The sequence below is a fragment of the Nuphar pumila genome, chromosome 13 (assembly GCF_984573655.1).
Source record: "Nuphar pumila chromosome 13, dmNupPumi1.hap1.1, whole genome shotgun sequence".
In the NCBI taxonomy this organism is placed as follows: domain Eukaryota; kingdom Viridiplantae; phylum Streptophyta; class Magnoliopsida; order Nymphaeales; family Nymphaeaceae; genus Nuphar; species Nuphar pumila.
The window spans coordinates 59,236,755-59,252,708 of NC_143261.1; positions in this window are offsets into that span (position 1 = coordinate 59,236,755).

Consider the following 15,954-nt stretch of genomic DNA (forward strand, 5'->3'; position numbering starts at 1 on the left):
TAAAAACCATGTATGCATGCCTCATGCCCATATTGTATCCACGTTCGTGGACATAACCTTAAATAGATAGTTTATTTGTTAGATACTTACAAAGATCAAGGTGCTGCATTAATGTTGTTTTTACATATTATTCTCATATCTTTCGGTATTTATTTGAGTTTTTTTATTTCTCATTGTTATTTCTTTTATTTATTTGTGTTTTTAGATATATATTTTTTTTAAGTTTTTAAAAATGTGTTTTTAAGGCTTGTGCTTTACTCCTCTCTTCATATTTTAGTGGAACCCTTCTCTACGCCCCATCGCTTTTCACAACATGGTTTACATCATTGTTTCTGTGAAGATGGTGTCAATTGATCGATGTTTATATGGTTATTCTGTGGGAAAAGTAATTTTGTTGTGATCATCTTATATAGTGTTCTATGTCTGAATCATTGTTGGTATGGTTATTTGGGAGAGTGCTTATTCTCTTAGTCATTGTTTTAGGATCACTGGTCGAATGGAACGTGTTCAGCTTTCAGGTAGACTAATTTGAAGTTTTTGATGGATAGCGTAAAAGGTGCGCTTTTGCCTTGAGGCGCGTTAATGAAGCGCAAGTGCCATCAGGCAATAGGCTCTCGATTTTTGAAAGAAGAGAGAGGCCCGATTGTTTAGGGCTCTCTCGCCTCTGCCGAAAGGAAGAAGAAGAACCCTCTCGTGTTCTTTCAAGAAGAAGAGGAAGAAGGCCCTCTCTCTCTCTCTCTGCCGAAAGGAAGGAGGAGGAAGCCGGAGGTCTCTCTCTCGCCTCTGTCGAAAGGAAGAAGAAGAAGGAGGGTCCATTCGGTACGTACCCCTCTCTCTCCTTCGTCTCTTCTTCTTCTTCTTCTTCTTTTCTTCTCCTCCTCCTTATTCTTCCTATGCTGGTCTTCTTCTCCTTCCTTCTGCAGATCTTATTCTCCTCAGGTTAAAAAAACAAGGGAGGCTCGATTGTTTAGGTCTCTCTGTTTTCTTCTTCCGTTCTTCTCCTTCTTCCTCTGCCCAACTTCTTCTTCTTCTGTTTTTCTTCCCCTTCTTATTGTTCTTCTGATATTCTTTTTCTTCTTCCCTCCTACTTCCTTTTCTTCTTCTCCCCCTTCTTTCCTCCTCGTTTTTCTTCTTCCCTTCCTCTGTTCTTCTTGAACAATCGGGCCAGTTAATTAGAAAATTACTTTGTTCTTGTTAATTAATTAATTAATTAATTATTGATTTAGTAATTCATTGATTTGTTGCTTATTTATTAGCTGCATGCTATTTGTATTATATAATTGTGTTTGCTAAGTATAACTATGTGTGGTGTATAGCATTATGTTGTCCTTTATACAAATATGTAGAGTGGTTCTTGCTAGTTATTGTGATTTTTGGTCTTGTTCCTTGGTTAAATAATCACATCTTCTTTGTTGGATCAGTTAAATTATTGCATTGTAGTCATTTCTTTGAATTAGTTTTATAATTTAGTTTAGATTGTCCACTTAATATCTAATTATATATTAATAGTACATAAATGATGCTTTATTTTGTTTTTTTATTTGGTCAAATTTTTAATATTTTTTGTGAATCTTACATCACTAGCTTTTTATCCCTTTTGTCACAAGCCTCCAAAGTGGTTGAGAAACTTCTAATTCAGAGTTAAACTTGAACCAACTCTATTGACACCACTAGAACTCACCATTATATCTGAAAAGTGAATAGAAAATATGTAAATAAAGTTAATAAACACTTCAAAAAAATAGTAACAAGAGCTCCACCCCTCTAACTGTGTGCCTGATAGAAAATAACAAAGGCAGGGGTTGAGGCAGGGGGGAGAGCCCCCTATCAGAAAACATATCTGAGGCGGGCTCCCCCCCCTGCCGGAAAACAGATCTGAGGCAGGGGGCAGCCCCCTGCCGAAAAACAGATTTGAGGCAGGGGAGCCCCCTGTCGGAAAATAAACTGAGACAGGGGCCTCCACCCCCTGTTGGAAAACACGAACGAGGTAGGGGGCCCTGCCAAAAAATAAACTGAGGCAGGGGCCGAAGTCCCCTAACGGAAAACAGATCCGACGCAGGGGGCAGCCCCCTGCCGGAAAATAGATCTAACGCAGGGGGCGGAGCCCCCTACCGGAAAACAGATCTGATGCAGGGGGCAGCCCCCTGTCGAAAAACAAATCTGAGGCACGGGAGCCCCCTACTGAAAAATAAACTCAAGCAGGGGCCTCCATCCCCTGCCGGAAAACACGAACGAGGCAGGGGGATCCGCCCCCTACCGGACGAAGGGGAAGAAGAACGGAAGAGGGAGGAGTGCATACCTGAGAGAACCGGTGGCTGGGGTGGCCGATGGCTGGCTGCGGCTACGATCGTCGGAGTCTGGGTCGCCGGCGAGACTGAACGGGACGAAGAGCGAGGGACGGCTAGGGGAGAGGGAAAGATCAGCGGGGAGGGGTCTGTCGTAAGCCCCTCCCCTTGCGTAGCCTCTTTAGGGTTCGGCCCCGACCCCGATAAACATTTTGGATCCGGATCGGACCCGACCCGAGTCCAAAATAAATTTTAAATATGGACAACAATAGGCTCGGTCAAATTTGACCGAGTCTATAAAGTGGACGGACTCGGCCCCGATGCATTGACCGAGTCCAACACTTGTTGACCGAGTCTGCCCCGTGTCTGAAGCCGCACTCGTGTCGGGGCGTGTCGACACGGGTGCATCGACCTCCTAACCGAGTCCATGTGACATCGGTTATACCCAATTATGCCTACATTGAAACCACATCCAACCCAGTTACATCCCTAGATGTGTCTATATCTTGATCATGTGGCTTGATCAAATTGCAAATTCTGCAGTCCAATCTACAGAATTGGAAGTGTCAATGACTCTTAAGGAAATGAGAAGGTTTGTTTGTTACATACATAAGGTTCATAATTTCGCAAGGTTGAGGTTCAATCGACTACACTGTACAAGTATTATAAATTGTGCTTTTGTTCTTTCAGATTTTTTTTTTCTTTTTTTGGATATTAAGTATTATTAGGAGTTTCCCATTATCAAAGAAGGCACCAAACAAGGGCCTAGCAAGTTTCACAGAGAGAGAAAGTGAAGGAGTGGGGCGAGATGGTTTACTAGATCTGAGGAATTTTCTTTATATTGTAACATCATATTTCATATATATAGGTTCTACATAAATATTTCCTCTTGAAAGGCTAAGCTTTTTGATATACTATAACCAAAAAGGGTACCAAAACATCCAATAATGCATAATATTACAATATTCAATAACCTAAAATCTTAGACTTTTTAATATATTCAATAACTGCAATATTCTACATTATGCATAGATGGACAAGCAGGAACAATTAGACACGATAACTAGCAAACTAATTTGGCTTTTAAAATTGTGATATGCATGAGCTGAAAAACTGACCTCCGTCTTGGTTTTGAGGGCATGCTGCAAAACCTTGGAAAGGTGCTGTATAAGGATGGATGCCTTCTGGGAAGACTTAGCAATATCTAGTGAGTACAACTCCACAACAGAATCAGCAAGAAACTGGATATGTTTTATGTTTTTCGGTTCAACAAATTTGGAGTGTGCCAAAAATGTTCTGTACATGTTCGTTAGGAAGGAATCATAGCAATCTGAATTTAACTGCAGAACCATGCTTCGGATGAGTAAGAATGCTGCCAAAGAGACTCTCCCTCCTCCAGTTGCCCATAGGTGGATGGCAATCTGCAATCACCTCACATATGAGATAATAAAAATCCATTAAGTGATAAGTTATTAGACATTCATCACAAGAATGCCCTTGCAATAGCCGAGTGTAACAACAACGGTTCAAATCAATCTCATGTATAATGATAATAAGTTAACTGTAGGGGTTACAATCTATGTGACCTCCGGGCAGATTAAGTACACCTCTTCCCATGTGATGGACAAGCACTTTGAGACAAACAAGGAAAAAACCTTTCTCAAAATATGAATTATTATGAAATAATAGATGCAAACACCTAAAAAGGGTTTTCCATCTGCAATAAATGAATTTTGTGAAATAACCACATTTGCTCATTAAAAAATTTAGCACTGAAACCCCTTGTTCCCTACGTCTTTCCTCATAAAGAAAACTTTTCTCCCAAAGAAATACCAAATATATCCTTTCTGCTGTAGCAGAAGGATCATGCAATATAGATCCTGAAAACTTCATTACATTTAAAAGAAGTCTCACGATTTTGCCGTAGAAATGGCCTAATGTAATGAACAAAGCATAAAACTAAAAAACAAATATGTTTTTTGGAAAAACACAGACATGACCACGTCAGCACACAAATACAAGCATGCACATGGATAGCATGGGGCACATCCGTGCATGTTTACGCATACATATGCATATCTTTTGCTTCTCAATAGATTCTAGCTTGTTCAACAACAGTTACCTTGCTAAGCCTTTGTAGCAAAACTGGAAATGCAACTAAAAATATAACTGAATCACTGAGTCGAGAAAGGATGAAGACAATTATCTGTGTATCTGTAGCCTGAGTCAGAAGATACAATGTACTTTTGATGTAAGACTTAACCTGTAAAGCCCGTGAAAAAAAAAATCACATCCGACTCGTGTCAGACACGTGCCCGACACGTGTCGGACACGAGTCAGGGTCTGACTCCTGTGTCGGGGCCGGACCCGAGATCAACCCGGACCCGGGTTCTCGAACTCATGAGAACCTGCGTCTTTTTAAAAGACGCAGGTGTCTCGGGCGAGGGGTAAAACCCTCTCCCCTTCTCTCTCTCCTCTGCTCCGATCTCCCGCCTCTCATGCTGCCGCCGGCGATCAGAGACGCCGGCGAGCGTTCCCGTCAGGCTGCCTCCCCGACGATCGACGATCCCTGGGCGTCGAGGACTCCCGGTCCTCGACGCCGCGGCCTGCGACCTTGGTTTCCTCGGTGGCCACCCGTGACCCAGTCAACTGCGCGAGAGCCCCCGCCGTCGGAGCTTTTCGCCGCTTGCGTCCCCAGCGACCTCGAGCACCGACGAATCGCCGGCGACCTTCGAGCCTTGCCGACCACCCCTCTTCCCCTTGTTGTCTCCCCTTCAGCCGGCATCCTCGCCGCCGACGACCGGCGATCCTCCCTGCGGCCACCTCTTCGCCTCCCCTCGGAGTTTCGGGCGACCCAGTGGCCTCCGAGCACCGACGACTCGCCGTCAGCCGCGGCCACCGTCCTTGGTGCTGCAGCCGCCGGCGATCGTCGCCTCCCCCTTGTTCTGCTCCCGTGAGGCCCCTTTCCCCCTTCAGTCGCCAACGTTTCGGCAGCTGGCAGCGCCGGCCGCCCCTTCGCTGTCTCCCCTTTCTGTCGCCGACGACTCGCAGCCAGCGCTCCCAGCGACCAGCAACTTCTCCTGTTGCCGTGGTCGTTCGAGGTATAACCCCTCTCCCTTCTTCTTTTGTTTTGGGTGGATCGACAGGAAGGCTGAGCCCCCTGTCATCACCTCTTGTTGGCAGGGGGCTAAACCCACCTGCCTCCCTTTGTTTTTGGTCGACAGGGGGCTGCAGGGGGCTCCGCCCCCTGTGACTCCTTCCTGTTTGTTGTGGGTCGACAGGGGGGATGAGCCCCCTATCGCTTGTCTTGGCAGGGGGTTACCCCCCCCCCCCCCTGCCTCTTTGCTGGTGGGTCGGCAGGGACCGAGTCCCTGCCACCACCTTGGGCTTTCGGGGTGTGTCGGCAGGGACCGATCGAGCCCTGTCACCCCCCATCTCTTCTCGCTTGTTTGGGTTGGCAGGGGGCTCCGCTTCCCCCTGCCATTTGTTTTGTTGACATTCCTCTCCCCCTGTCCCTTTTTGGTGTTTACCTACAGGGGGCAAGGCTCCCCCCCCTGCATTTGTTTTCGGGCAGGGGGCGAGCCCCCCTGCTCCCTTGTTGGGTCTCAGTAGGGGGAGGGCCCCCCCTGCCTTTGTGTTGCTTGCCGGCAAGGGGTTAGCCCCTCTGCCTTTAGTTATTTTCCTCTGCAGGGGGCGGAGCCCCCCTGCACTCTTTGTTGTTCCTTGGCAGGGGGTTCTATCCCCCTGCCTCTTGCTTTGTGCCGGCAGGGGGCGAGGCCCCCCTGTCTCCTGCGTTGTGCCAGCAGGGGGCGAAGCCCCCCTGCTTTCTTGTTTTCGAGCAGGGGCTTGCCCCCTGCATCTCTGTGTTTTCTGGCAAGGGGCTTTGCCCCCTTGCCTTGTTCTTGCGGCCGGCAGGGGGATGCGCCCCTGTCTCGTGTTATGACAGGGGGTGTTTTCCCTCTGCCTTGTTGTAGCAGGTGTGGCAGGGAGCCCCTGCTCCCTCCCCTGCCTTTCCTTGTGCTAGCAGACAGGGAGCTCCTGCTCCCTGCTTCTGCTATTGTTGCCAAGCAGGGCTGAGGCCCCTGTCTCTGGCACCCTTGTCTGCAGGATGCAGAGCTCCTGCCTCTGCCTTCTGCAGGCAGGAGACCTTGTTGTGTTTACTTCTCTTTTCTTATATGGCATATACTAATGATCTAAGCTCTCCAGGTTGAACGGTGGATCCAGCTCGCCCTCTGTGGCTCGAGCTCTTGCTTGCCTACACTGCATGCGTACGAGGACCCGCAACCCCTTAAGGTAGGGGATTCTTGCGTGAAAGGATAATGAACTGATAAATGCTAAAATAAGAAAGATAACTAAAAGAGGACGATATATGTATACGTATAATATATAAACGTATGTCTTTACCTTCAAGGACGCGGTTTCGCGATCCTTGTCCTTTTTACTTTCCTGCACTTTCCTTTCTGTCGCCGCCACGCTATATATGCCTAGGCTTTTCATTCCTGTCTTTACATTCCATGTCTTTTAACTCAAGGACGCGGTTTCGCGATCCTTGTCCTCCTTACTTTCTTGCACTTTACTTTCCTGCTGCCCCGCGCTTTGCGCCTTGGCATTTACTTGCTTACGTTTGCCTTGTTCTCCAGGATGCCCGGTCCTCCTTTACGTTCTAGCACCTTACTTCCTGTATTTACTTGTTGCCCCGTGCTTTATGCGCCATGGCTTTGCTTCTGCTATACTCTTCGTATTTTACTTTCTTGTGCTGACGTGCTTGCTCTTGCACTTACGTTTTGTATGTATTCGTCTTTACCTTGTTGCTGCGTTTCGTGCATATGCCTTGTTCGTGCATGTATCCTATCTCTGTCGCATGCTCCTTTTCTCTGCTTGCACTTATTGATCTATCGAGGTGCAACCCCATGCCTCATGAGTCGTCCTTTACACTCGCGTGGTCAGTATAGGATCTCCTACCTCACGAGTCGCTTGCGTAGTTGCCTGCTTGTGCGTTACGATGATCGAGGTATGATCTCATACCTCGTGTGGAGCTTTAGCGTTCTACCCTCGCGGTGCGGCTTCGCCCACCAAGTCTTGTCCCTCGTTTTGCCTTTGTATTAGTATGTGCATGAGTTTGCCTCTTGTCAGCTTGCACTCTCTGAGTGCAGCTTCGAATGTATAGTGTATATCGTTTCACTTGGCTTACAAGCCACGACACACACTTATGCACTTCAGTTCTCAAAAGACATCGTCTTAGGTGCAAACCTATTTTCAAGATGTATAGCTGGTAAAACAGAGGTAGCGGTCGGACCTCCCAAATTGACGTATTTGGGATAGATGTGTTACAATCTTAGTTTGCCTATTCGATATGACTCAGATAACCTTGTTTGGGATCCTGTGCACGAGTAGAGCAGGGATCCTAGCGATGTACTTGCGCCATGCGTTACCTCACCTCTGATGCGAGACCTAGTTTCTAGGCTTTCTGGTTCAACCATGATTGTGGCGCCTTCATTCGTGAAGGTATTGTTGGATCTCTTACGAGGGATCCATGTTCCTCCTCTAGTAGCTGTACCCTTAGTCACGTACGATATGTTTGGACTACAAGAGCAGATCGAGAGGTCTATAGTAACCTCTAAGCGTGTATTGACACATTAAGCTAATCCTGTTATGTTGCTTTCGCCTAATAGACATTTTGCTCGTGATTGTCTAAAGGACCCGAGCACGATCAGTTGGAACTGGAATGAGTTCACTGCGGGCTTCTATAAAGTAGAAGCATTGGGGATTTCCTGCGAGAGATCCATACCTCTCTTATCATGGTTGTACTTTTAAACAGGTATGTTGCGTACTACGATGAGTAGGATGAGAGGTTTATGTCTGCCTCGAACATGCAATGGCATGTGTTTGAGATCACAAGAGTGATGTTTCTACCCTCACTAGGGATTGACCTCTTTCAACGTGATTATACGTTGAATAGGTACGATGCATACTATGGTGAGTAGGATGTGAATTGTGTGCTTGCCTCGAACGGGCAATGGCGCGTATAACTCACTTAAATAATAATCATGCGCCTTCACAGGCAAGATGCTTGATTGGGTTGAGAGACCAACGCATGAGAATGGGATGGCGGTTAAGAAACCCTCCGTCGTGCTCATTCGGAACGGTTCATCAAGAGAGAGGATGGATGGTACAAAACTCCGATGGACAGTCATATATGGTAACCTCGGGCAAAGATCCGACCTTCCCCAGTCATCGGAGGTTAGGGGAAATCCTTTGGGCCACTTCTGCAGAAGTACGGATGCGCATCCATTGGGCCTTTGTTTGCCTTTGGGGATTTACTCTCTTGGTCACAGACCATCCTCTTAGGAAGCGGACTCAGTCAGTCATTCGGGGTATAATAAAATACATAGCATAATGGACCCCCGAATCGATCTCGGTTGTTTCTACGTTTTGCCTTGTGCGTACCCACAACGACCTGCTCAGTAATGAGACAAGATATAACTTATACACATGTTGTGACGTGCTTTGCTTACTTGCTTGTTAGCTCGGTAGTTCAGTATGCTATTCGTTGAGCTAGGTACGCCCGTCGAGGCGTTACCCTTGTTGGTTAAACTGCTTACGCAGTTCCTTGCTTGGTAATGACTAGCTTCTCATACTAGTTGATTGCTTATCTGGTATTGCTTAGGAATTGCTTGTGATGTAATAGCGTGTGCCTCACAATTAATGTAATCACTTGTCGATGGACTGAGTCATCCTATGATACTTGAATGTATTACGAGTGTTGTTATGAATACCTGTCTTATGAAATTGCTTTGCTTGGCTGGTGGATAGAGTTAGTTACTCTTCATCCATTATATTTGTGATATTGCTATAGTTGTCTGTTCAGCACTCTGATCCTTCCTGCTTTTTTTACGTAGCTGTCTACTTTACTAGAGCTTTGCTTACTCCACAGCACATTTGGTTAGATCTGCTAGTCTTGCTTGTTTCTGCTTGAGCTAGCGTTTATCTTACTTATTGCAGCTTCTGCTCTTTCTTGTCCTTTGCACCCCTACTAGTCTGTTGTGTGACTGACCCATTTTCATGGGCAGGTGGTGAACAGGTTGAGATAGCTTGCGATGGCATGATGATGCGATGAATTCAAGGCAATGCCCTTTCCTGACGTTGCGCTCCTAGGAACTCTTTTGATAGATGGTACAAGGTTTCTTTGGAAGTATCTCTTTCGATTATAACTCTGCATTTCTAAAACTGTATTACCAAAATGTGGTTCTTCTTTAATTTCAATAAAATATCTATTTGAACTGCAAATCGGATTGTAAGGGGGAAACTGCTTTTTGGTTGTAATGTGCCCAAGGTCTAGGGACTTGTTGTTTTGAACCTGATCTTCAGCTGAACTTCTGTTTTAAACTCTAATAAATGATTGATTTCAAAGCTTTCAACCTTTTTCATAAAAGGTTTCAAGTCCACGATTTTGGGGCGTTACATAACCAGTGGTTTCACTGAGGCCCATTTTGAAGTATTTTGCAAGCTCAGTACAGTGTCCTTGCAACCAGAGCTTGACATTCCCAATAATCTTCAGAATATATTGTCTGCTTCATGAAGCACAATTAACAAAACCTTGCAGAAAGCTGCTCTTGTCTGAATCTTGTATAATAGAGCATCAGAGTTATCACTTCCATAATGGCATGCAACCCAGAATCCATTTAACAGATTAGGAAGCACAGAGATGTTTTGTTGATTCATGATCTGTTGGCACCATGAATCAATGGAGAAACTTGTGAGGATTTTATGTTCAAATAAACTTGAATTTTCCCCGGTTTTGTTGCTGCTGCTCTCATTTGGTTAACCTTCATCATCTGAAAGCTGTCATGTGAAGGCTAACAAAGTAAGCAACACATAAAAGTTGAGAATAAGTGAACACAGGAAAGAAAGAATCAAGAAATAGCCCAAATAATGGCATCAAACAGAATAAACAATATTTTAGAAATTTTTATATCACAGTAGTATAAAATATAAATCAATGATCAACAAGCAATAAAATAGGTAGACATGCATTATATAAATATAAAAAATATATATTATCATAGTCACAAATATCGGTCTCGGACATATCTTAGAAAGGCAATTTCTCTAGGTTTGGTTGATAAATATAAAAAATATATATTATCATAGTCACAAATATCGGTCTCGGACATATCTTAGCAAGGCAATTTCTCTAGGTTTGGTTGATAAATATAAACTTGGTGCTTAAAAAATTTTTAAAAACAGTAGCAATAAGTGAGAAAAGCAACACATAATACAAAAAATAAGTAAAAAAACAAAAGAAAGAAGAAAAACATAGTTAAGATATAATAAAAAGTAAAAGGCAACTTATAATATCATGATATTATCACGATAATATCATGACATATATAAATTTATGATATTTTTAAAATATTGTGATATTTTGCCTTTAATATCGTTTTATGAATTTACAGCTATATTCTCCCTTCTTATGTTAAATCACATATGAGACTTATGTATCATATGTGTATTACATTTAGTGTGGTACCCCCTCTTTGTATTTATGTGTACATTTCATTTTTTCAGGGGTACTTATGGATTTTAGCATTAGTTAGTGGTAAGCTTAGTTGTCAAAGGTGGTGCCTAGGTATAAGCCTAGGTCAGTATTTTTTTTTTCCGTTGACTGTTATCAACATGTATAAAAGGGGGAAAAGGGTCATTTTTCCCCTTTTTTCGCTCCACTCTCTCTCGCTCCGTTCTCTCTCCTTTCTCTCGCTAGGGTAGAGCCGAAGAAGGTCAACCTTCTCCTCCCTCTACAGGTACCACTACCTCTCTCTCTCTCTCTCTTAAAAGTTGTACTCTCCATATGAACCTTATAAACAAAGGTAAGTGAAGAAAAAGAATTAAAGTATTCTAATAATGTGTTCAGTGTTTCAAGCTGTTGGTGCCACAGTTTTCTTCATCATATTTTGGGACATTATTTGGTAGCATTTTGTTTAACATTTCACATTTTGTTTAACATTTTTAAACTGTCCTTTTGAGTTCACACTTCACAGTTTGGGCTGGCTCCGTGGTGTGATTCCAATGATGTGAGTGTGATATATTTGATTAGAATATAAATCTAGAAAGATCAAATGCTCAGTGATGGCTTGCCTATAAAAAAAAAAGAGTGATAAAGCAAACTGTTGGGTGTCATATTTGTACTAAATAGACATTATCGGTTTATTAGGATCACTTTATACCAAGGTTGCCAGACTAGGAAACGGAAGCGGGAAACGATACAGAAAGCGAAAGCGAGAAGCGAGAAGCAATGCATTTTAAAATATATAGGAAGCGGGAAGCGAAGAATAAATAAAAGAAATATATGAATTGAATGAAAATCAAAATGAAACACAAATAAAAACTAAAATAAAAGTGACGAATATTAAATTTCATGTTTTTTTAGTGTAAGAATTAAATGTATAACAAAATCTAAAAATGATGACTACCAATTTAGAGAAAGCACATGGAAGTGAGTGAGAAAAGTGAGAGAAAACACATAAAACACAAGAAAAGTTGAGTAAGAGAACATATAAGAAGAATAGATGAGGCGTGTGGAAAGCATAGGAGAAGCATGGGGGAATCGAGGTTCTCATCAAGTTTCGGAAGCGAGGAGTATCACGCTTCTGAAGCGAGCTTCCCACCTATCTAAGAAGCTTCTGGTAGCTCTGCTTTATACACCAGTGTAAAGAGTATCTCCATGAAATTGGGATCAATGCTGCCATGAATAATATTTTCATCTATGTTGTGGCAGTTATGTTTTTCTCTTTTTTTTCCTCTTATAAACCAAACATTTTTGCTTGTTGGCTTTTGTAAATTTCCTTTTGACTTTTTCTCTAAATTACTGATTCTATGAAAGAAAACCAATCATTTTTTGAAAATCCCCTACAAATTCCCGTGCGGACAAGTTAGAAATTCTTCTAAAAAGATTTACTGTGATTCGAACAAATATCAGCCACACTCCAATTTTTGTTACTGGCTATTTCCAATGTTGCATGTGTGGGCACAGATATACATTTGTTAGGGTATAAGTGCACAGATAAACATTTGTTTGGGTATAAGTTCACAGATCTCATCTTGGGCAGTCAATGGGCCAGATCCATGTCTAGTATCTGACTGAGCCCAAACCCAAACATCAGGATAGGCATAAAATAATGACCAGAACCCAACTCAAATTAGGTTTAACTATGTTTTTTGGGGGACATTTAAAAAAAAACACCGAAATTTTGGTTGATTATAAAAAACACATCTAAGTTTTCAATATTGTTAAAAACACACCTAAACTTTTTTATAGTTAATAAAAAACCTAGGGTTTGCTCCTGTTAAAGTTGTCATTAAATGTGTGCTGCAATTACAAAAAAAAACTTAAGGGTTTTTTTATTATGAATTCATATTTTGCTGATATGTTATTTGTTGCTTACTCCTTTTTATTTAGCAAATTTAGATGTTGCCTTTTTTTAGATTCTTATCATTTTTTAGAACAATGGAAGGGGGCTTCATCTGCAAGTGCTAGTGGGTCCACATTTTCAAATTTGGAACATATTCAGAACTTTAAGAGAAAATCAGGTGATCCAGCATGGGAGTGGGCCTATATTAAGGATAAACAAGATCTGAATTCTGTGACATACCTTAAATGTTGAACTTATAAAGGATTTATATAAAATAAAACGACATCTACTTGGGATTGGAAGAAAAGTGAAGGCTTATGATAAAACAATTGCAGAAATCAAGCAAGTACTTTCTAAGTACATGGAGGAATCAAAGAAGAATAGAGATGAAAAAAATAAGAGAGAGACAGTTAATATATATGAAAGAAATGAAAGTTTATTCTCAGCTTCCGATTATGGCAAAGGACGTGAATGCAGTTTCATAGATGGAGGGGAGTAGTACATTCGGCTTTAGACCAAAAGGGCTATGGATCTATACTTTCAAAGTGATTCAACAGAGAAAGGAAGGCAAGCAAACAAACAAACTATGTTTGAAAATTGCTTCAAAAAGGAAAAAAGAGAAACAGTGTACGAGTACATTAATAGGTGATTTTATGACGGTGGAATACCTTTTAATACAGCGAAGTTGCCTTCATTTTACAGTATGATTGAAGCTATAGGCCAATTTGAACCAGGGATGAAGCCTCCATCATATCACGAGTTGCGAGAACTACTTTTGAATAAAGAAATGAAGAAAATGAAGGAGTTCTTGGACCAATACAAAGTGCATTGGTCCAAACATGGCTACAAAAGGGTGTACACTCATTAATTTTTTTGTTAATTTCCTTTTGGGAACAATGTTTTTGAAATCAGTTGATGCATCAAATGAAGTAAAAGATGCAAATTTGCTTTTTGCATTGTTGAATGATATTGTTGAAGTTTGGGAGGAAAATATGGTTCAAGTTGTTATTGATAATACCTCAAACTATGTGAAAGCAGGTAAATTATTTATGGATAAGAGAAAGCATTTAGTTTGGACTCTTTGTGCTGCACATTGTATAGATATGATGTTGGAATATATAGGATAATTGAAAGAGTTGAAGAACATTTCTGGAAAAGCAAGGCAATTGGTGGTATTCATTACAAACATTCTCAAGTGTTGAGTATGATGAGAGCACACACACAAAAAGACTTACATAGGCCTGCAGTGACAAAATTTGCCATTTTTTTACTCTAGAAAGCATATATAATTGGAAAAAATGCCTAAAGTTCATATTTCTTAGAGATGATTAGGAAAAGAATAGTTTTTCAAAAACGTCAGTTGGTAAAAGATGTGAAAGCATGATTTTGAGTTCAAAATTTTAGAAGAGAGTGAGTTGTGCTCTGAAAACAATGGCCCCCTTGTTTGACATGCTTCGATTGGTTAATAGCGATGAAAAGCCTGCTATGGGTTACATCTACAAGAAAATGGATCGTGGAAAGGAACAAATAAAAGTATAATTATAAATTAATTTTTTTGTATTCTACTAATTGTAAATTACATTTTATCTTAGCTTCTATAATGGTTACTTTCAATTCTTTTACTTAGTAGGTAAATGTGTGTGATGATAAACAAATATACGGATGGGTTTGGGAGATAATCAATAAAAGGTGGAGCAATCAATTGCACAAACCTTTGCATGCAACAAACCTATATTTGAATCCAGCCATATATTATAAGTATAAAAATATCGAGTCCAATGAGGAGATAATGAATGACTTATATGATTGTGTCAATCGTCTTGTTCAAAGCGAAGAGGATCGAGACACACTACTAGACCAACTCATAAGATATAGAACTGCTATTGAGCCTTTTGGAATGGAGTTAGCAAAGAGGAAGAAGAAAGTGTAAACCAGAGTTACCGAAAGCGCCTAGATAAAAGGGGAAGCGCACTTCTGAAGCACGAAACGTCGCACTTCCGAAATGTGTGGGGAAGCATCCCCCTTTTTGGGGAAGCGCGCTTCTCCCTCGCTTCCCCATTTTTTCATTTTTTTGGCTTCCCCCTCGCTTTCGGTTCGCTTCCTAGGTCGCTTCTGGTTCGCTTCCTTGGTCGCTTCCGAGACGGTTCGTAATTTTCTTCTTAGTGGTCCCACGTTTCCCCGCTTCCTAAATTTTTGAAAGTGTCTCGCTTCCAGCTCCCGCTTCTCGTATCGTTTCCCGCTCCCGCTTCCTTGACTGGTAACTCTGGTGTAAACCCTAGGTAAGATGATTAAATTTCATATAACCCCTTTTGCATTATTTTTATAACTTATATACAGTTGAGAGTTATTATCGTGAGGGGTTTATTGGAAATCAGAAAAGTTATCAGTTGGTCTTGTTTATATTTTAACTTTTAGTGGTCTCTTTTGTAATTTTCTTTATTGACCCTAATCACTACTTAAGGGTGATTAGGGCTAATCGTGAAGGTACTTTTCTATCTTTTCTCAAACCAAGTTTCAACATGGTATCAAAGCCTCTCATTCTTGGGAGAATCTAACGCCTAGGCTTAATTTCTTTCTTCCCTCTTTATCATAGTTTTTTTCTTTCTTCTTCTCTCCTCCTAGCCTATATCTAGTTTGTTCGATCTTCTTTCTGATCGAACCCTAGGTTCTTTCCTCAGTCTCACGACCTGGGATCTGACTAGTTCTACACAATATGCAGATCTGATCAGACACCCTAGATCGTGTGTTCCTCTTTTGCTCCTTGTTGATGACGCCTCAGTAATATTGATGGATCGTGGTGCATCAGATCTACCATCATGTGGAGATTGCGTGGAGCAGATCTGACATCATGATCGTGTTGCATCAGATCAGCAATCATTTTGTGATTGGGTGGAGCAGATCTGAGATCGTGCAGTAATTGGATGTCGTGTAGCGTGGAGCGTTGATGTTGGATCAGATCTCAATGGTGTGGCTGACTGACTGTTGCTCATATCAGAGTCGTGTTGATGTGGTAGGTGTTAAATCTGTAGTGCTTGTTGTCGTTGGAATCAGATTTGCTCGTATCAGAGTCGTGTTGATGTGGTAGGCGTTAAATCTGTAGTGCTTGCTGTTGTTGGAATCAGATTTAATCAGATCTGATTAATTTTTGTTGAAGTTCAGATGTGAAATCAATTTTTGTCATCTAAAATTAATTTTTATAGTGGTGATCAGATTTATTATCTTGCTGGTGTTGTCTGTGATATATATATATATATATATAT